At 40.7% G+C, this 23,649-nt stretch overlaps 1 pseudogene; it reads right to left on the bottom strand.

The window, feature by feature from the left end:
* Positions 1-16,102: 16,102 nt before the first annotated feature.
* LOC149170558 (uncharacterized) lies at positions 16,103-16,429 on the bottom strand (annotated as a pseudogene).
* Positions 16,430-23,649: the final 7,220 nt, after the last annotated feature.

Raw genomic sequence — 23,649 nt, 5'->3', positions numbered from 1 at the left:
TCTTTTTCTCTTTTCTTTCTTCACTTAAACAAACAATCTGAATATTCTCATTACTTATTTCTTTCTATTGTCATTTGATAAGAAAAGGCAAGCAAAGGATAACTCCATCTGTGAAAGCCCAATGTTTCTCATGTCATTAAGGGCTGTATAGAGAGAATGAAAAAAACCCTCCCCCCATTTTGCCTATTGAAATGTGTCTAGTTGAGCTCATAAAAGATCCTCATGATCCTATCATGAATGAGCCACCCCAAACCCCTTTTGCTTATGTGACTCCTTCTGCTGCGACATGGTGATCAAGGGATGGTTCAGTGGTCCCGCTGCAAGTGATCCTCAGTCCCATTCTGATGTTGATCCCGCTTATGGTTATTTCCTTAGGCCGATCAGTTCAATAGAATAGGTGGGTACGGGGTCACTTCACAAGTGAAATGGAAACGCCTCAAATGAGGTTTGGTTCCAAATGGGGTGTCCCTAAATGGTGCTAGTTTAGTGTCTCCATTAGTCTACTATTTACCTCCTTCCCAAGGAAATGCAACTCTTTTATCCCTCCCACCCTCGCTGCTCATACACATTGGCAGTGCTTATGATTCTCAATCAGCATGGGTAGGGAAGCCCAAAGGAGTAAGCCCATTTCTTCCTTTACACCATAAGGGAAAGGTTTCGAACAGTTGCTAGGGGATTCATTCAAATATTGGGCGGGCACTCATATTAGACATAGTGCATGCATTTCTTTGGCGCCTGCCTGCATGTGGTCAATCGATCACTTAATTCAGTCACCTCTATCAAATCAGTGTGGTAGATCTCACCAATATAGATCACTGAACGTCGGATCTTCCATTCACTTTGCCAGAGATGACTTGGTGAGACCATCTCAATCAATGGAACTAAATGGGATAGCATTTCAAACAAGAAATTTGTTGCCTTATGAGTCAATGGGAGCATCAGGATAGGATGGAACAGAGGATGGCTTGGCATCATCTCTATGGGGTTGGATGCCTACTTCGTGCCACTAACCAACTTGTATGGCAATGAAAAGGGAAAATTTGATTGGGATCAGATCCCCCGATGGGACTAGACGTTGAAAGCATAATCATTGAACCATGCATCACTAGAGTGACTAGACTATCCCCTTTCTAAATTAAGTATCATAGCCCAAACAAAATTGTGTGTGAGATCCACGGTACTCCCAACATCGAGCCTTCTCACTCTTGCCCGTATCCAACATTCTCCCAACCTAGAGATAAGAAAGCGCCCCCCCTTACTCTGGGCGTCACAGCAGTGGAGAACTTCCTAAGCCATGAGCTAGCCTGTTGTATGCTCATGTCGGCAGATAGCCTTCCTAGGCAATCATAGCTTTTCTAGGTTTGCCCCATGCCCCACTCATCGGCATGTACTACGCCCACTAATCCCTACTAGACTACCTTACAAGATATCTATCCTGATGAAATGACATATCTAGAGCTTGTTTATTTATAGAAAGTGAGAGAGATCAGACGGGCTGCACCCCTTCTATGAAAAACACTCAACTTATTTAGATAAAAAGGTGGGGGGAATCACTATATTCCTAACAAGCAAGGATGGATGGATTGATGGGCAGGCACATGGATGGAGTGACGGGTTGTGATGGAAAATCTGCTGTAGCTGGTACTTATCCATTGAAGGTACTCATTTTTTTAGAAATAGGTACTCTACGTATTAATAAGCAGAACTTATGGAGGTACCCATTCCATCGGAAAATATCGAAATTGATTCTCAATCTCTAGAGATAAAAAAAAATTGATAGAGAAAAGGACCTGAGTTGCCTTATTTTCTTATTGAACAAAGGCTTGAAAGCTGTTACTAGCTCTTCCTTGTAATCCCATCCCTCCCTGTTATGAAGAGTTATCCCAAAGCTATGATGAAACTAACTCTCTCTCCAATGCTTTAAACGAGGAGTGAAATACTTCGTGTCAAGAAAGTAATAAGGCGAGTGTAATTACATATCTAATAGCAACATTGTCTGCTAAAGTGTAATGACATATATAATATATGAATTCTCTGCTAAAGCGTAATGACATATTGAATTCATCCTGGAATTACATCTCTTATTAAGGTAGAAAAGCATAATGACATATATAATAACAAAATTTTTAGTTAAAGCGTAATGACGTACTGACATATAGAATGAGCGTCATTCAATATCTCAAGAATGACTAATGGATATGGGTCGAGGGGAAAGTCAAAGTGCCCTGATTAGTGAAACAGGCCGCCCAAAGGTATTCCTATGGCAAATCGGTTTCCAGCGTGTTACTACTTGGCTACTATGCTTGAACCCTCACCATATGAATAGTGACTTTGTCCCTTTGACTCACATCGAAATGACCAATAGTGTACAAGTATCGTGAGGGAAAGGTGAAAAGAACCCTAGGAAAGGGAGTGCAATAGAAATAAATCTGATGCGAACAATCAGTTGAAGAATGCTACAACAATCTCAACCATAAGGATGCTACAACATGCTTGACTAATAGGAGAGGATGCCCTCGACAGGGCTCGACCATAAGGGAGAGGTGTCGTTAGGCTGCTCGACCATAAGGATAATATAGTAGGCTTGACCATAAGGGAGAGGAACTTGATTTCCTCGACCATAAGGGCCACCATTGAGAGGGAGAGGATGCTATAGCATGGCTCGACTAACAGGAGAGGATGCCCTCAGCAGGGCTCAACCGTAAGGGAGAGGATTCTATAGCATGGCTCGATTAATAGGAGAGGAATTTCTTACTTAACCCTCTGGGGAAAGGAGCAAAGCTGTAGGTAAGATTCTCAGGGTCTAATTTGACCAAAAATACCCTCTATTTGTGTCAAATACCTGAGCAAAGCTCAGGGTTGGGTTTACCTAGATGCGGTTCACCCTAATGGTGTACCTTTTGCATAATGGGTCAGCGTGTAAATGGTAACAATGGCTTAATCCATTAAGTGTAGCCACTTTCCAGCTAGGGAATCTCCCAGTTGTGACTATTTGATCCAAATCCAGTCGATCTAGCCATGGGCAGGTTGAAGAGAGCTCCAACAGGCCAAGCGTGAGCTTGTCAAACTCCCGATTGTAAGGAGAGGAAATCCCAATTTTTCGGATTGATTATTGAAGTGATTCATCACCTAGGTTATCTTTCAGATCCTTGGAAATGACGTGGGCTTCTAGTTGGCTCTATGCAAACCCCCCATATCTAGTTTGGAGATATCCTCGAACACCTTCGGGTCCTTGGAGCTGCTCATATATCTTCCCAAGAGACAGACGGTAACTATGGGGCTGGCCCCTCTTAAAGATTCGACGGTAGGGGGTGGGTGTTATAGACATATTTGGGAACTTCAAACATAATCTTACATGACTATAAAATAGGGCTCTTTAACCCCTAAAAGTGTTGTTTCATACCCTAAAGAACATGGTCAACTGATTACATCATTCCCCAAAAATTCCACCTAAAAAAACCATCCATAATTGGCCTAAACTGGACCATACTGACTGCTCCACTGTCAGGGTGAAATGCATACTTACTTCTACACTAGCCAGGTGCGATGCATATTGATGAGGCCTTTTGTAGCATCTGATGAGCGAGAATGGACAAATGTCCAAGACAATTTGCTAAGTGGATGCTCAAGGAATCTTCTAGAAACTTCTCCTATGACACTTGCCTCTCTGAACTCACCCCGGGATGAGTAAGAGATCCAAGAAATCTCCAAGTGGAACCAAATGCAACAAGTGGAATGACACTAATCAAAAACCCAGAGATGACTCACACCCTTGCACACATCTATAAATGGATCCCTCATCTGAGAGATGTAGAGGCTGGAATTTTGTAATTTACAAGGAAGTGCTAATAGTTTGTATTTGAGAAAGAACATTGTATTGTTGCTGTGATGTTGCTATTTCATGAGGTGAAGAGGGCTTTGATGCTGGGAGGATGATGTTGGATCAGACAACTAGGTTGTAATTCTCCCTTCTATTTAATAAAGTTCTTTGAGTTTTATTCAATACAATTGTGCAATTGTGAATGTTATTATTTATGAATGCCACTGTATGTTCATTATATTTCTTATTTCTGATTATGTAATGCTTATGAAATAATAGATCAAGATGCTTTGATGGTTCTTTGTTATTGTGTTTCTACATGTACTCTCCAAGCAGGATAGGTGTGGAGAGGAGTTGCAAGCTCTGTTAAGGGGGAGAGAGATTAAGAAAGGAGTTAAGTGGAAGATCCAGGTTGGTTCCTTTGTCTTTCTCCTATATATTATACATAGAATAAATCACAATTTTCTTTGAAATGTTGTTTCTAGGGTAGTTGCCAAACCTAGAGGGCTAGTCAATATAAAAGACACTAGTTTTCCTAGAAAAAAATGGCGACTACGCTGGGGAGTGAATAGATGTTTGTTTGTTGTTTTTGTTTGTTTTATAAACTATAAACAAATCCTAAAGTCAGCTAGGTAGCCTTCAAACTGCTCTTGCTCTACAATTTCATAGTATATGAATGCTACTTTAGTCAATCTCTGGTTTAGTTTATGAATTGAACATTTGACTTACAAGCATTCTAGATGCCCTTTTGGTAGCTCAGTAACCTCTCAAGATCATTCCTCTGTACTATGCTCTTTACTGTCCATCATAGCTCAGCATAACTCACTGAAACTAGCTGCAAATTTGAGCCAAAACCCACTTCAGTTGCACTCCTTGACCCATCGAACTATTTGTCACTGTTAACCAGTATGCATCGCACTTTCCAAGTGTAGTAGGTGCAATTCACCCCTGTTTCTATGAAGCCCAGGTGCGATGATTGACTGAACCCATTTCCATTCTTGAAATTTGGGGTTTTTGTTCTTGTTTTCAGTTATGTTTAGTTGATTTATTGCCTATGAATAGTACCTCCTTACTGAAGCCTACCTGCATCACATGGATCAGCCTTCATTGATTAGGATTAGTAAATTTTTTTATGTATCTATCCATCATTTACAATCCTTTGTTGCAAAGTTTCTTAAATCGATCTGTTGTTCTGGTACAAAAAGTGTCGTAATTGTTGTTTTTGTCAAGAAAGAGAAGTGTTGTGGAGTCTTCCTTCCCTGAATAGTTGATTCAACTTTTTTCGTGTATTTGATTTGATTTGTTGTTATTCAAAGTGTCGAAAGAATTTCCTATTCAAAATTGAAAAGTGTCGTTTAGTCTTCCTTTCTATTTTGAAAAATAAATTGTTGAAATGTCGCTTTGAGTCAAGTATTTCAAATCTTTGCTACATTTGTTTTTCCTTTTTGGCATTTTTCACATTAAGGAGAACAGAAAACAAATACATGCATTTACATTTGCATTTAGTTTTCATGTGAAAAATGATTTAGGAAAATGCATTAATGTGTGCTCTTTGCTCTTTGTTTGAAAAAATCGTAATTTTCTTTCCCTAGTAGTTAGGATTTTCATTGATCAAAATAAACAATGATTGTTTATCATTATAGATTACATTTTTAGGAATTTCAAATCAACATCACATGGTGAACCATTTAAAGGTAAAATTTTAAACAAGATCAAATCTAAGATAAATCTCAATGAACCTAACAATGCTTTGGAACCTAACACAACACATCTAGAGGTCTAGGCTAGAGATGTGTTCTGGCATCGTAAAAACTAGTAACTATTGTTTTCATCAAAGGTTGGGTGATTCATCCTCTTTGATACGACAAGTGCTAGCATGGACTTGTGTTCCTCATATCATCGCGTATATATTGGGAGACCACAATAGGCTTATATCCTTTATCCATAGGAGGTCATGTCTGCCCCCCTATCGATTGCAATGCACTGAACACATAATTCAGGAAGATTGACTGCCGTACATAAGTCCTTGGTAATTTCTCTTTAATTTATCACCAAGGTGTACATTGAAGTTTTACGATTGGTTTGGTAATCCCTCTGTCTAGATTTCCAGAGTAGTTACTTTCATTCCTTTTCGACTCTTTAAACGAAAAGGTCCATCTGATCACTTGTCACTTTAGGCTCATTAAAAATCGAAGGGGACTAGAGTAATCTTTAGCTTTTTCTTGACTCTTAAAAATTGAAAAAGCAAAGTTGTGTCAAAGCATCATTAAAATTTATTAGTTCGGAATAACATCCCTGTTCCTTCGTTGATCTTAGGTTGAGATAATGGAGTCCACCAATCATGGAATCCCTTTTGAGGGGAATCCTAGTCCATTTTCTTCTTGGGGAAATATTGGTGCTCCGTATATGGCTACATTGTCCCTTCCAAGAATTACAATTGGCTTGCCAGTATGGCTATTCTCAACTTCTATGGTTCAAAATACCGTGATTCCTCTACAATCAAACTAGCATCTAGTTGATACTGAAGTTGACCCTTCGCCTTCTTCTTTGTTTGTTTCTCCCTCCCCTTCTTCCTCTTCACTTGGTGAAAGAAGTGATGCTAGTAACCAGGTGGCTCAGAAGAGGAAGAAAGGGAAGGAGAATAAGAAGAAGCCAATTCAGCAAGGGGACAACCATGAATCATCTGTTGAAAATCTGAAAATTAAAGCTCACAAACCTAGATTTCCTTACATAATTTGTAAAGGAGACCATTTTCATCGAGAGTGTCCTTGCCTTCCTCGGATCTTGAGAGAATGGTCTCCTCGTTTGCACCGTCAAGCATCATCAACCTCTAATGATCATGTTGACAACACACCATCAACTAGTAATGGTGAAGTTCACGGACAAAAAGGAAAGGTCAAAGTTCCATGTAGGTTATGTGAAGGGGACCATACCCTTCATCGTTGTCCTTTTTTGGATGAAGAAAAAAGGGTCTTAGATTACCATCCTGCTTCACTGCAATGACTCCCACCTAGATACAGGAAACTCTCCCCAAGTCCTTTACTAGTTGAGACACTGACTGACTTAACTCAACTGTCGGTCGAAACAACTATCACTGAAAGTGAATCTTCTGATTCCACACCCGATGAAAGTCAACAGGTCAAGGTGACCGTTGACCCAGTTTTACCTTTAGAAGATCATACCTTCTCGAAGATAGTAAGAACAATACCGTTCAAATTCTTTTTATTACTTCAGAGTCCAATGAACTTGGGGGCAATCCACCTTTTCCTTCACAACAAGAGGAAAATCCCCCAGTTCCCACTACTCAAGGGGTTATTTCTTCCATTTATTTGGTACCCCGTCCAAGTGTTCTAGTCACTTCCTTTGATTGGAATTGACTAGCAAGATCTCACCTTCCTTCTAATGTACCTTTCCGGATCATAGTACAAGTTTACAAAATGATTGTGTCAGGAACTATCATAGATGAGGGTGCATCAGTGAGTATTCTTTCCTCAAATGCTTGGAAAGTGCTTGGTTCACCATCGCTTATGCTTGTTACACATAATTTGTCAGGCTTTAACAAAGGAAACAACTGACTATTAGGGATCCTTCCTAAGTTATCGATAACTTTGGGAAGGAAAATCGTTCACCTAAACGTGATGGTAGTCCCAGGACCATTAGACTACAATCTATTCCTTGGATGTGACTATGTTTATAAAATGGAGGCTATCGTTTCAACACTCTTCCTAGTGATGTGTTCCTCGCATGAAGGCAAAATTGTCACTGTTGACTAGCTTTCATTTCCTGGTTCAAGCATAGCTCCAAGTCGATCATCATCCCCAAATGATCCTTGTACATTAGCATTGTCTCTCAAACCTTCATTCCATCCACCTAATTACCACAAGTAGCCTGGTGAATGTAACGAAGCTTAGGGGGCATGCACCCTTGTCTATTTGGTAGACAAGCCCAGCTAAAAAGATAAGTTTCCCTGTAGGTTATGTGAGTGGTCTGAGACACCATTCACCTTTGTCCATTCTGTGGATGGAGCCAAGGAATTGTTTTGTCTATTCTGTGGATGAAACCATCCTACCATATGAGTTTCCCTATTGGTTATGTGATTGGTCTGAGGCACCATTCATCTTTGTCCATTCTATGGACGAAGCCAAGGAAGTGTTTTGTCTATTCTGTGGACGAAACCATACTACATAACCATAGTAATTCCCATATGGTTATAGAAGACTCTCCTTTTCATCATGCTGGAGGCAAGAAAAACTTTTTCAAAGTCATTTTTTTAGCTTTTTAGCTTTTTAGCTTTTCTAGCTTTTTAGTTTTGTCTTTTCTAGCTTTTTTTAGTCTTTTGTCTTTTCTAGCTTACATAAAAAGAAAACTAAGAACCAAGCATATGTTTGTTCATTTCAAGCTTGTAAAAACACTGAAACCCACACCGAGCATATGTTCCCGCATGGTTTAATCTCATTAAAAAATGAACCTTGCACTGAGCATATGTTCCCCCATGGTTCAAGCTCGTTAAAAAATGAACCCACCTTCAATAAATAACCTTCATGATTGCCACGCTATCAGCCTTTTTAGCCTTGGTTGTGTTCCCCTCATCACTTCCATTCTTTTGGCCAATCATATGCTTCCACTTGATTGTTTACCCTTTTTTGAGGAATAGATGCAACGAGTGGTTTTGTTAGCCAACCTGTTCACATCGCCATGTTTTGAGAAGTTCCAAGCTTACCCAGAACCAATTGCTACCCAAGACACCACTCGTTACTCAAAAAAAAGTCTCCTTTAAACTCTTTTCAGACTCGTTAAATATGAAAAAATTGTTAAGCAATTGGCCTGTCCAGCTCGTTAAAGTGATGGGAAGTGCCATCCCTCCTATATATTTTAATCTTTTTCAGACCTGAGGGATTATCTCACAAAAACGTTTGAGTGCTTGTCCTTTTTGGCTCATTAAAGTGATCGAAAATTCATCCCTTTTGTATTATTTTATCCTTTTTTGGACTTAAGGGATTATGCTACAAAAAAAAACTTATGGAGTTTCCTTTTCTCCCTTTTCAAACTCTCTAAACATGAAAAGGACTGAGTTTCACTATCGCTAGACTCGTTAAAACATAGCGACAGGCTTGCCTCAAGGGAAAATTATAGAACAAGCATATGTTATCCTCCTCAATCTTGACAAAAATGAAGAGGTACTAGTCAACAATGACTGGGGAAAAAGGGAAGAAAACTTGAAGAATTTTATGGTAGCAGGTCACTCTTGAACATGACACTTTCACTCCATCACCTTGATTGAGTCGGGTTGGGTTATTTCGTTCATCAATCATTTCACCATTGGTATTCCACACCATCCTTTGTTGGGGTTAACACTACCAATCCATCTCAGTGTCCCTGATATGTTCAAGAGAAGTCATTCAGTTGAGAAACCACAATCCAATTAATGCCTCATCCACTGCAATACCTTCACCCTCCATTTTTCATGATCACCATTCCTGAACCTTGTGTCCTTAGATTGTTTTCACTTCTAGAAAATCATTTGCTTAATTTCATGTCGTAGATGTGGGATACATTAAGGCCGTCCTACGATAGGTCACTTCTTGTCGACATCAGCTCATTATCCAAGAAGTTGTCTTAGAAACACCCCTTTCAGTACTTTGAAGCTTGCATGCCTCAATGGCAAGCTTCTCACTTCTGGTGACAGGTTAACATCAATGGCCTTCAACTGAAATATTTTGCATGATATTCGACATCTGATCATATATTCACACCACGTGAATTGTACTGTAGTAACTTGAGGGTCATTATCATTATCGGTGATTCCTCTCGTGTCTATTAATAGCACACATTATTGGCTGGTAATCAGGCGATGTCTTTCCATGTTCAACTACAGAACAAATCTTCACATGGATTGACTTGTACATCGAGTGAAGATTGAATGATTTTGAAGACTCCAGATCTAGTTTCATCCATTCAGGCTGCGATATATTAAGGAATATGAAGACATCAAATGTACACAGAAGCTGCTCAAATGGTCATCCAAACCAAGGATGATGACTCTACAATTGAAGAATCACCAGAGTGCATATGCAGACGACTATCTTTTCTATGCACATGAAATGAATTTATAAAGTTGAGCATGGGAATGCCTGCCTCAGCTAGCTCATGAAAATTATATTATGATGATGTATTGTGTTGTATCTTATACAGGTCACCTTCCAGTCTGAAACCTCAGATCCTCATGATAAAGCATTTCACCCGACATCAAAGATTTATGACTTCATGCTTTAGGGGGCAACTGCTATAGACATATTTGGGCACTTCAACCCCAATACTATATTCGATAAAATAGGGCTCTTTAACCCCTAGAAGTGTTGTTTCATACCCTAAAAGAACATGGTCAACTGATTACATTATTCCCCAAAAGTTCCACCTAAAAAACCATCTAGAATTGGCAACTGGACCATATTGACTGCTCCACTATCAGGGTGCGATGCATACTGACTTCTACACTAGCCAGGTGTGATGCATACTGATGAGGCCTTCTGTAGGATGCAATGAGTGAGAATGGACAAATGTCCAAGACAGTTTGCTAAGTGGATGCTCAGGGAATCTTCTAGAAACTTCTCCTATGACACTTGCCTCTCTAAATTTTCCTAGGGATGAGTAAGAAATCCAAGAAACCTCCAAGTGGAACCAAATGAAACAAGTGGAATGATACTAATCAAAAACCCAGAGATGACTCACACCCTTGCACACATCTATAAATGGATCGCTCATCTAAGAGATCTAGAGGCTGGAATTTTGTAATTTTCAAGGAAGTGTTGATAGTTTGTATTTGAGAAAGAGCATTGTATTGTTGGTGTGATCTTGCTATTTCATGAGGTGGAGAGGGCTTTGATGCTGGGAGGATGATGCTGGATCAAACAACTGGGTTGTAATTCTCCCTTCTATTTAATAAAGTTCTTTGAGTTTTCTTCCATACAACTGTGCAATTGTGAATGTTATTATTTATGACTGCCATTGTATGTTCATTATATTTCTGATTCTATAATGCTTATGATATAATAGATCAAGATGCTTTGATGGTTCTTTATTACTGTATTTCTACAGGTACTCTCCGAGTGGGATAAGTACGGAGAGGAGTTGCAAGCTCTGTCAAGGGGGAGAGAGATTAAGCAAGGAGTTAAGTGGAAGATCCAGGTTGGTTCCTTTGTCTTTCTCCTATCTATTATACATAGAAGAAATCATGATTTTCTTTGAATTGTTGTTTCTAGGGTAGCTACCAAACCTAGAGGCCTAGTCGATCGAAAAGACACTAGTTTTCCTAGAAACATCAGGGGCTACTCCAAGAAGATATTCAAGAATTTATATTAATAATACCCCTCTGGATCATCCCACCCATTTACCTGGATTTGAAAAATCCCCCTATTGATGGGGGTTGGCCGCCATCCATGGAGGTAAAAATAGTTGACACGAGGAGTATCTCCCATTCCGGGCAAGCAGAACAGAATGAAGCAGCTTTGCTCAGAAGCGTTGAGCAACTCATGGTTGGGGGCCAAAAAGTAACCCTCGAAGAGTGCGAATTCATTACGCAAGCTCTCATGAGCTTGTCTAACTCTTCTGATCCTGCAATACTAATAGGATAGGAAAATATTTCTATACAACATAAAGGTCGTTTTCTTGAACTTACCTATTGATCGCTAACTCCCATGATTTTGTCCATTTTTGCCATTAATACGAGCTATGAAATAAAAAGGAGTGAGAAAAGACAAGTCTTCCAAACTATCTCACTGAGGAGCAAGAAGTACAGGAAGGAGATGAAATAAAAGTCTTTATAATGCCAAACAACCCACTTGAGAAATCTGCCATTATCCCATTGATTCCTATGAATATAGGAAAATTGTATTTCCCATTCACAAATCCATCTTTGTCCATGCAACTAACTATCAATTTAGTCTTCCTCTTGGTTCATTTCGTTACTAAGAATGAAGGGGGAAACATAGTACCAAATGCTTGGCAATCCTCAGTAGAGCTTATTCATGATTTCGTGCCAAACCTGGTGAACAAACAAATAGGTGGTCTTTCTGGAAATGTTAAGCAAAATTCTTCCCCTCGCATCTCGGTCATTCTTACTTCATCATTTCGTAATCCTTAGGATATGATAACATATAGCTCCATAGTGACAAGTGACTTTATAAGTACTTTAGGTCTCTCATTTTCGATTTCTATTGGAATTACTATAGTGGGATCTTAAATAAATGGGCTTCATTTTTCCAACTTCTAATCACCCGCAGGAGTACCACTACCGTTAGCACCTTTCTTAGTACTCCTTGAGATAATCCATCATTGTTTCTATGCATCAAGCTTAGGAATACGTTTATCCACTGATATGATGGTTTTTCATAGTTCAGTAAAGATCCCAAGTGGGTTTGCTTATACTATGTCATGTATGAATAATATTATGTATTCCATAGGAGATCTGGGTCCTCTATAAATAGTTTTTGCACCGACCGGTTCAGAATTAGGTGTTTCTATATCACAAGATCATGTTTCTACAATCTTAATTTGTATTTACCCAAATGATGCTACAAATCCTCATCAAATGTCCTTTTAGGACATTGCCCAATGCGAATAAGTGGCTTCACTCCGGGGCCCTCACCCATATGATGAGTGAGCATTGAAACCCTCACCCATTAGAATGAGTGAGTGACTCTGTCCCTCTCCTTAATTGAGAGCGTGCATTAGCACCCTCAATCATATGCATGAGTGAGTGCCTCCATCCCTCTCCTTGACAGTCGAGTGTGCTTACACATCTTTTCCCCACTTTGATTGGGTCAAGCAAGCAAGAAATTCCTTGGCCTTACCTGAGTAGAGTGAAAAAATAAGGGTGAGGAGTGAGAAGCCCACTCACCCGACCATAGAGAGGGTGAGGATCACCTTTGGGTGATCGACCAAAGGGACGAAGTCACTCACTATTCATATGGTGAAGGATTTATCACTCATCTATCATATGGGTGAGGGTGCGTTAGCACACTTGACTGCTAAGGAGAGGGTGCATAAGCATGGATCAACAAATGGGCTACCATTTATTTCTCCCTCTATTTTCCCAAAACTATTTACCCACCCACCCCAATCCCTGGTGGAGCCGCTCACCTAATTCAGAGGGTGAGGGTGAGGAGCGTAGGGGTGAACACTCTATGAAAGGGGTAGGGCCCCAAAAATAGAGGAACGTAGTCGCTCGACCAGCGGGAGAGGAAGCACAGGCAGGTGACTATAGTATATAGGGTGCGCCTACTGCTTCTTCCCCCACCCAAGATGGGATCAAATCAAATGGTAGGTAGATCGATTGGCTAGGAAACCTTTCTTTAGTTCTTCGAATCTGCATCCCTGGCATTATCTGTGAGAAGAGGGATCTTCATCATTACTATGTAGTACGAGACATTAGCTGCTTATAGCAACCACCATTGATTGTCCAGCCAAGTATACAACCTCTCGCCTGAGTGTCAAGTACTTATAGTGAAATAGTAATTTCCCTTGCTGTCCATCCACCCTTCTCCTTACTTAGAATAAGTAATGGCATTTCAAGTCTCTAATTCATTGTATTGAAAGCAGAATTAGATGAGGGAAATGAAAAGGGAAAATGAAATGAATAGGTAGGGGACGAGACAAAAAGCTGGCGATAGGGGAGGAAATAAATAGGGAACAGATAAGGTGCAAACACTTCTTGTCTTGATGGGCCATCAATGAAAGAGAAATCCATCCATATAGCAGAAGGGGGGGGGTTTCTAGCTACGTGGCGTATTATTTTTGTAAATTAATAAGTTCAAACGCCAAGGAGATAAGGGTGACTTGTCCATAAAGTGGTAAAGTGATGAATGGTAATGACGGGGAGGCAGACCTTTTTCCTTATTTCTTTTGGACTTTCTTTTTGAAAGGGATTGCCCTTCTTGGTTGGCCAAGTAAACCCCCATCAATTCCATTCTATGAAAAAAGAATAAGGTCCTAAAGGGGAGAAAAATAGAAGGGAAGGTCCTTATATTACCTGAGCTAGAAGGTAGGTAAGGGGATAGCGAGCGCTTGAATGAGATCCCTATCATGCCGTGACTATATAAAGGACGCAATAACCCACCTAACTTAGGTTCAAGCGCAGAGCTCAGGTACCCTCCCTAAGCTATGATGCGAACAAATAGAAGGTCCTGAAGCTCTCACTTACCAGCTACAAAGTAAGGCCTTGACCAACCAGTAAAGGCCCGATCAACCCTTCGCATTTTCACCCGGGTTGTGGATTTACCTCTAGCTAACTTCCCAAGATTAAGACTTATAGCTAGAAGGCCTTGTCTTATGAAGGGCCTAATTCACCCTGCTATAACCCTATCCTTATAAAGGAAAAAAACCCTATTGACTTATTTGGTGGGGGGCTGGTCGAGAGTTCACTTACTCACCCTGCTATTTGTCTTTTACCTGAGTTAGGCCAACCGCCATGAAGGTCCCTCGTATTGACCTACTTGGCTTGGTAAGTATTTAAATAGACTCTGAATTGACAAACGGAGAGAAACAGAGTCGCTCTAAAGACCAGAGGAAGAATTTCTCATCCTAATTAAGTGGGGTGAGGATGCGCAAGTAGGCTTGACTAAAGGGAGAGGATGTGGCTTGACCAATGGGAGAGGAATTTCTTGCTTTGGGGGGTGACTTATTTAGAGGGGCCACAAAATAAGTAAACCAAGGACTACCCCTTTCTTCGAATAAGAAAATACAAAGATCCTTCTCATATATATGGGTACTTCTATCAGGCAGGAAGGCTTCCCCTAAATTCAAATTAAAATGAGAGGGAGGGTGAGAAAATAAGGAAGGCCTAGCTGCTAGCGTAACACCTACTGACCGATAACCAGCAGTTATCTAGGAATTTCCATTCTTCGCCATGGAACGAACCACCCTTTATTGGAATAGAAGGAGTAGTAGGAAAGGGGAACTAAAGAGAAGAACCATCCCACTTCACAAAATGTGAGGGAATTTGTACAACTACGATCGATATATAGTGAGTGGCTACCCTATCTGTGCAATGGATGCAACCTAATCCCCTTCCTTCTTCGCTACTCGTGATAATGAAGAGAACCATCCATAAAGGATTTAAGAGAAATATGCCTATTATGTATGGGATAAAGTCTTGTTGGTCATCGAATTTCGCAATACCTACATGCATATCCAGCCTTATGATGATTGACCAGAATCTCTCTCTCACACACACACACACACACACATATATTGCTCCAGAGTAAGTGAAACAATCTTCGGTCTATATCACTATAGTAGCTTCGTCATTGATCTCTCCTCTTCCCTATAGGAACAAAAAAGAGTATGTCCAGACAACGACTATCGATTCCTATATATTCCTCTACCACTCAACCAGATCTTCTATATCAATCATCCCCAAGCAATCTCATTTATGGTCGTTAGATGGGATCATGGTTTGTTGGTTGGTCCTTATTTTGCAGATAATCATTCTTATTAGGTTGGGTGCGCCTAGCTAGCTGTGCGATTGGTAATGGCACAACCGGGAGGGGAGCATTAGCTTTCTGGGTGAGACAAGGTGCTCGCCAGAGGTAGCGCAGGGTACAAAGCCGAAGGGGGGCACTTGTGGACGGGGGTGCCATTTGTGGGGGGCCATAGGTCTGAATCCCATAACCTCGAGTGTGAATCATATTGTGGTGACCCACAGAGGATGATGGGAATAACAACAAAATTGGGGAACACATATGGAATGTCAATAAATGAATTGTTCCATTATCTGTTATTTTTGGGTATTTCCGTTGCATTCACTCATGACAAGAAAAACCCACCTGCGTCTGGTGCTTCACTTTACTTTTTGTGCACTCTTATTTCTCTCCTTATTCCTTCGTTCTGTCATAGTCCTTCTAACTTTCCCAATTACAACATATTCACCAACTGCAATGCTAATGCACCCTCACTTTGTCAAATCTCAGGGACATGGTCTAATCATGAGGGTAGTATTCCACCATGTTGTTGGATCCCAAGTTTTTATGGATTCCCCTCTCGTTACTAGGTCTAACCCCAGAGCCATAATGTATTAGAATGAGGAGGCCATAGGGAGACTACTTTTTGCTCCTTCATCTCGAGCTTCGTGAAGAACTCCATTCTATCTCTCCCCCATTATGAACAACAAAGTGGGGTTGCGCCCTGATTGTACACCATTCCATGAACCTTTTTTCCTTCGCGAATAGGCTGGACATTCCACAGGAAACATAAACCCACCCTTTCTCTTTCTTATGCACTGCTTGACTACTTCATTTTCATAGGTAGAGGGAGGAAAATGAGCTTTGCTTCTCTCAATAAGGGCACTAGGTACTCCCAAAACAAAGGTTTGTGAGAACGAGCACGTAGCAGAAAAAAGCCCATAGCACTGCACTTGGCACGAGATGAAAAAGATAGAGCTTTTCCCATTGATGAACAACGGATTGACTCTATTAGCATTGCTTTGCTTTTCTCTCTTTCCCTATCAGCAAGTTTCAATCCTTTTGTTCGAAATTCATTCATTCATACTGAACTGCTTGTAGAATCAAATCCTGTTCCGCAAGATCCCATATTAACTATACATCCTCCTCGCATTTATGCCAGAGACGTCGCCAGTGGGATTGTAGCACTCTACTCTCCAATTCAGAAGGAAAGGAATAGAATGCTTCGCTCTGCTGGATGCATCAGAGCCTGTGTAATGAGTGAGCTCTTTACCCTCACAGATGCGAAATGCCATCGCAGATTTCTATTGTTATGTAGCAATAGAATCCTACTAATGTTGCTCCGGCTGCAATTCCACGCCCTCTCTCCACTCTGGACAGGAGCGTTGATGGACACGGGGAGGGAGCAGGCGAAGCATTTCGTTTGCAATGGAAGGGAAGATACCACTACTTCGCCTCTCTACCCTGCTAGTGTGAACACAGTGGTCTCTGACCCGAAGAAGGACCGGGAACAAATTCGAATTTGGATCCTGACATGTCGGTGGTTTTTAACCGTAGGCATCTTGCCAGGAAGTTGGTGGGCTCATCATGAATTGGGTCGGGGTGGCCGGTGGTTTCGGGATCCCGTAGAAAATGCTTCTCCTATGCCTCGGGTATTAGCCACAGCTCGTATTCATCCAGTAATTATACCCAAAGTTCATTTTTGGACCTTGTTTCTCAATATTGTTACTTTTTCACGCTGTGTCTCAGGAACTTCTTCGGTACGGTCCGGATTGCCAGCTCCCGTTCATAGTCCTGCTACGGATTCTACACGAGGAATCTTTTTATGGCGGTTCTTCCTTTTCATTACCGGCATATCTCTGATCCTCTTCTCCCAGATGAAGCAGCGGACATCGGTCCATAGAACCTATAAAAAAAAGATTGTTGTAGCGCGAAGTACTCTTTTGCACCTACGTAACTCGGCATTTCATTAGAATAAGGCCCCCCATTATGTATGTATGAAAGAATTTGGGCTGGGCTCATTGCTGGCTGGTTCTTTAAAGCCACCATTTGCCCATACATAAGGGAAGGGTCAATTTGAATATCGTTCCGGGCTTACTTATAAAGAAATAGGGGGTGGACACAACTTACCTGAGCGCGCTCTATATTCTTGATTCTATCTCTAGTTACCGAAATGATACGAGCTTCTAGGCTGCCTTACAAAGCCTTCGTAAAATCAGAGACTATTTCAAGACCTTATGCAAATAGATTTTACCCTAAGTTTTTGTGGGAATAGTGGAATAGTGTTAATGACCCAACAACTATAGCATGGGTGGATTTTGCAACCTAGAACTTCAAGTAGATCGATGGATAGAATGCTGGCAGGCCTCAAAATTGAATCAAATCAGGATGTGTGCTCCCCTCCTTTCCTTTAGTTTACTATGTTAAATGGCAAGCAGGTCCAGTATGGGTGAAACCTGTGCCTTCAATCTCTTCAGATCTCCAAATGAACTAAGGTTTGATATATCCCTGGGTTTCATAGGTCCCAAGGGGCAAGCACACTACTTTATAGTCTTCACTTAGTAGGAGAAGATGCATGCCCATGTCATGTACAGGCTTAAGCTCTATGGGGTGAGAAGTTATGGGGTGGGTGCAATGCACACCATATATCTCTAAAGGTCCTCGATGAGATCACTGGACATGATCTCCCTGGGTTCCAAAGGCCCAAGGATAAAAGGGCATTACTTTATAAACCACACTAATGGGGTTGTTACACTTGGCAGCAGTGTGGAGCCTGAATGTGTTATGGAGTGAGAAACTCTATGGTGGGTGCAACACGCACCATTGATCATAAACTTGATCAATGATCAAGATCCCTGGGGTCCAAAGGGAGTACGGACCTAGGTGCATTGCTTTATAACTTGCACTGATGGGGTTACGTCACATGGTGGGAATGTAGGGCTTGGGCAAACATGAAAGGACTACCACTTCCACTGACAGTTAATCCTCACCATTGATCCATTCTCAGATCTACGACCAGGATTGTTATGGGTTCCAAAGGGGAAAGTACATAGATGTGCAAGCTTATACCTACACCAATCGAGTCGTGTCACATGGAAGGATTGTTGGGCCCAAAGATGACTAAAAGGCAACATTTTCAGCCCTGAATTCATTACGCATCGTTGATCATCCTTAAAATCAACGGTCGGGATCTTTGCGGGTGTATAGGGCCCCTCCATTTTGATGTGTAGGTTATTCACCCATACCAATTAGAAGCTACCACGTGGCCTCGTCAAAAAGCATGTAAAGGGCTTCATTGAGGATTTATCCAAGGATCTTCACTGGGAAACAACTGGCTCCACATGTCTCAATCTTCATTGTCAGGCGGTTGAGGTTGTCAATTCGATACAAGGCCATCCACCATCGATTTCAAAAGGTTGTTGATTCTTTTTCAAAGGATGTGCAAGCAGGCTCAACTAAAATGAGAGGATGCCCCCACCAAGGTGAGTAAGTGAACTCTTGACTAAAAGGTTTCCATCGACGAAGTCACTCACTCATTTCGATGGGTGAGGGCTCAACCACTAGGAGAGGAATTGAAAGGTATAAGTAGGCAAAGGAATTACCTCAAGGCATAAGTTAATGAAAAAAGAACTGCTAGAGAGAGACACATGTATTACAAAGTCAAACAGTGAAGTTTACCTCATACCCTGAATTTCTAAGGTCATACCACAGGTTTGGACCCTAAAATAGGCTCTCTATTTTGTGAGCCACAATACACAGTTACACTATAGCCAGGAAATCTATGGTTCATTTAATACCTTGAGATCAGGAAAGGTTAACAAATATTTGAATCATTTTCCCATAAATAGAAAATCCAAATGTATTTGGGCCATTATGGATATGTAATGGAGAATCCTAAGTCACTATGGACCCAATCAAGTGTTTTCACCCCAAACTGGACCCATAGAGTGAGGAAATACCTCAAACGAGTGGCTCAAGAGTCTAAATGAACCAAATTGGTGACAGAGGGCCAAAGACAAAGAGAGGGAAGGAGGCAAAGGACCATACCTAAACATTAGACATCCCTAAGAGGTCATACATCTAGGTTAAGGTAGGGGAACTCAAGTAAGTTGATCTAGAATAGAAGGACCGTAGAGAGATATAATTTTATCACTGGGTGGGTCACGCATGAACACGACATAGAAGAGGGTCACAATGCAACCTCCCTAGTGGGTAGGCATATGTGAGTTATAAAATGCAAAATCCATATGCTACATATTGCATCCCTTGCAGGAGATGTTATCCATAAGATGGGAATAGTAGCGAGTTGAAATGAAGGAGAGAAGTGAGGATGCCCCCGGCAGGGCTCGACCAACGGGAGAGGAAAAAAAAGAATAACAACAATAACAAGGCAGTGATGCATGGTGAGGGGTAGTGTTTGTAGTAGGAGCTAATGCATAGACATGGTGAGGGGGTAGTCTCCAATGTTCAGCTTCATTTAAGTTATTGACTTTTGAATGGAGACCCCATGCCCTGATCATTGGTGTAAAGCATGAAGCTACCTTGCACCTATGCAAGTAATATGACATCAGGCATATGTAAGACAAAGAAAATGAAAGGACCAAAAGCAAAGCTCATAGTATAACCTACAAATGCAAAGGTTGCGGATGACACCTAAGTAGCATATTCACAAGTCCCAGCAATAGAATCACATATGTAAGCATATATACCACGTAGTAGTCTCAGTAGATACACATCCTAGTACATAGACAGATGACCATTATCTATATTAAGTAGTTTCAATTCCAGGTGTAAATGAAGCAGTCGTTGAAGAAGCATAAGTAGATCTCGTAGATCCTGTCCATGAAGCAATAGTTTAAGCACCACTAATAGTTGGAGTTAATCTAGTAGTTAACCAAGTTGAATCATCACCTCACCTAGTAGCGTCCCTTCCTATTCCATAGTCCGTAGCAGTGTCTGTCCCAGTCTCAGTCATTACAGTTGATCGAGTTGATTGAGTCAATTCACTTTCATCGGGTTACCCCACATATTATCAAGTACCAGTAGCATAAATGCCCATTCCCGTGCAAGTAACGGTTCCAGGAATGTCCGTCCTTAGGGAAATAGGCATAAGTAGGTTCACCCGCAATGGATCAAGATGGAAATTCAATTGAATTTGTTGATTCAGCAATTGAAGTTGATCCACCAGCGTAGGAAGATCAAGCAGCCAGGGTGTAAACTGCAGGGGCACTAGTAGTATGAGTAAAAGTAGCTTCAGGACCATGTTAAGTTTACCCAGTTGAAGAAGTAGCTTATCTAGAAACATTTGATCGAACAAAAGCATCAATAGGCAGGGTAGCCATTTAAGGAGAAATTGTTTACCCAGTTCAACCGATTTGAGTTGATCTCGTAGTAGAGGAAGCATCAGGGACAAAGACAAAGACAAAAGAAATAGAGGTTGGAGCAGAGTCAGTATACCTTACTATCCTAGCTTTCTTGTAACCATCTTGCATTCTATACTTTATCGAAGTGGAATGAATGATGATGCATGATTGGGGTGTAGCATGTGTTTATAATAGCAATAAACGTTGATATTGGTGTCTTTCCTTTAGCTGTGCCTATACCTTTGCTTTTTTGGGTGGTGCCTCTGTGACGGAGACTGGGTTAATTGAATTGATTGGTTCAACTTCTAGGGTAATGCTACCATCTTGATCTATGCTTCTAGCCTTGATGCCACTAGCTCTCGATCCAGGACTGAGTCATCTGCTACTGGGTATTGACCATGATCTCAATTTTCTATGGGTGAGACTTTTGCCCCGGTAATAAGGTAAACAACTAGATCGATGAGTCAAACGGTAGCTATTGGATCTTGACTTGGTGAAGAAGTTGGTATCGGGTCTATTTACAGATCAACTCAAACTGGGACTATAGGAGGGGTGGCCGGTACAACTCCAGCCTTTGCTTACTCCTATGCAAGATCAATTGCTTACACCTGGGATGCTACTTATGGCTCTCTAAAAGGAATTCGTAAGAATACTTTGTGAGGTGGTGCGGAATTTGCTGGGACTGGTTTTGACATTGGTGGATCAATAGGTTATGGGTCTTCATCTACACCTGGTCTTGGATAAAAGAAATAAGCAACTGGAATTGGAGGGCTTAAACTCCTGCCCTTTACCCCCAAGATGGAGGGTATTGGTCTAGGGAACGAAATTAAAGGGATGTTATAGGTAATGGAATTGGATAAGCAACTGATGCTTTTGTCTTTGTTACTAGTTCTGTTGCTGGGACTGGGTCTCGCTCTGGGTATGGCTCTATGTATAGTCCTATCAATTCTATTGGCTATGTTATCTCCTCTACCTCTACCACCCGTGCTTCTATGCCCTTTTCCTATGATGGAACCGGGTAAACCTTTGCTCTTGGCGCTACTACTGAGACTCGGCCAAGTGGTTATAGGTTAACGGATGGATAAACTAGAATGTGGTCAATAGACACTACTGTTGTCTCTGCTAGCAATTAGGTTTTGAATTGAAACATGTAATTATATATCCCCAAGAAATGAAGTATTTTATATAAGGGCTCATGAAAGTAATCAAAAAGCAATATATTGGAATTCCACCTAAGAAACAAAAGAAGAATAGAAACCTATACCTTTTTATATCTAGACTATCTATTACCCAATTTAGACCCTAGTCTTCATATCCAAGGGCTCATTCATTAAGGTAAGGAGCCAAATCTTGTATCTTCTAAGGTAACCATGAGTAGTAAAGGTTTGGTAGCCATATGATTCCTCTGCATGGATCGGGGTTGAGCCTGATCCCCATGTCTTCAGTTGCTTATCAAATAGTAGGTAGAAGGCCCATAGTCAATGGGTCAATGGTATGGATAGCGGGTATGGTGGAATCGAATATCTCTTTTTTTTACATTGATAACTTTTCTTTTATTCTCTCCTGATAGGTACTAAGCATACTGAATCTATGTAGGAGTGAAAAGAAGCAATATTGCTAATACTACATATGGGGTGTTTTCCTTTGCTCTAAGGCCCATTGTATCTAGCTTTCAGGTAAGGATATAGGGTATGCTTAAAGCTAAGATTATCATAATCTTAAATGGATCACTCGCCATATGAATAGTGAGTGACTCTGTCCCTTTTCTTCTTGTTAACTTGATACTTCTTTCCTTGTTTAAAGAGTAATAGGTCATAAGGCATACTGAATAGAGAATAGACTTAGCATACTTTAGATATCCTAGTCTTATTAAATATAGAGTAAGAGGTTAGCTAGATAGGTTTTTCTACCTTAAGTTCCTAATTTCATAAAAGCAAGCAAAGGATCTCAATCCCTTCTTATTCTAGGACAAGTATCTATATTACTTATGGTTTATTCATTCGTATTCCAACTAGAAAGACTTCTCTATCTTCTTTTCTTTCTGACATTTCAAACTTCCTATAAACAAACATAACCAAATCTTCTTCATCTTCATATTATTCTTTAAATCCTACCTCTCTTAATACAAAACTTTATATTCAATAAGATCATGTCTTAAGATATCCCTGATAATAGAAAAAGAGATAGAAGTACTCTTCCTATATAGGAGTCATTCTATTCTCAAAAGTAGAATAAGCTTATATAGAACCTCTTTCGGGGACATAGGCTATCTCTAACTAAGATTGAGGTGCTAGAGTCTATACTAGTAAACTAGGCTGCTTAAGGAGAAGGATAGGATTAGAAGTCTAGACAAGTGGAGTGGCATCTTCAGTAGGAGCCACTAAAGATTAGATACCACTAGATTACTATTAGGGGATGGCGAGCATAATGCTCATGTGGCATGGGATCTCTGAGTCTCACATAAATGTACCCATCAAATAGAAACTTGATGCACTAAGAGAATATGGATGGAATCCTGTTCATGTAATGTATCCACGCCTAGTCAAATATTTGAAGATGAGTGGATTATTAAGAACAGTCATTCCAGTCCAGTGTAAGGTCCTAATGTGATTAGTCACAGAATAGTTCCCATTGACATTCTCTTCTTGGATTTCTATCCACAACAAGTACTCGTGGTCACTGACATGTAATCATAAGTGTAGTAGAGAGAAAAAGGGGCTTGGCATCAAACTAGACTCAAGCTAGAATCACAATTAGATTAGTGAGTCTATTCTTGACTGAACATGTACCCACTTTTCGCTCTATGAAAAGGGGTGTGGATCCTTGACTGCGATCAACTCTTTATTAGAAGGCTGTAGGGTCAAACGTGAAATGATCACAATTTAGGAGATCCATAAGTAAAGGTTTGCCCCTTTTTTTAGGCCTACTAACAATGTGGCTAACCTGGTTAACCTATGTCAAAGTGGTTAGATGGAAATATACCTCTGCACCTAAAAGACATACTCAAAAC

The sequence above is a fragment of the Pinus tabuliformis genome, chromosome 4_2 (assembly GCF_031772625.1).
Source record: "Pinus tabuliformis cultivar Carrire ecotype Pingquan chromosome 4_2, CPIR1, whole genome shotgun sequence".
In the NCBI taxonomy this organism is placed as follows: Eukaryota; Viridiplantae; Streptophyta; class Pinopsida; order Pinales; family Pinaceae; genus Pinus; species Pinus tabuliformis.
This window is presented reverse-complemented; position numbering and strand designations above follow the sequence as displayed.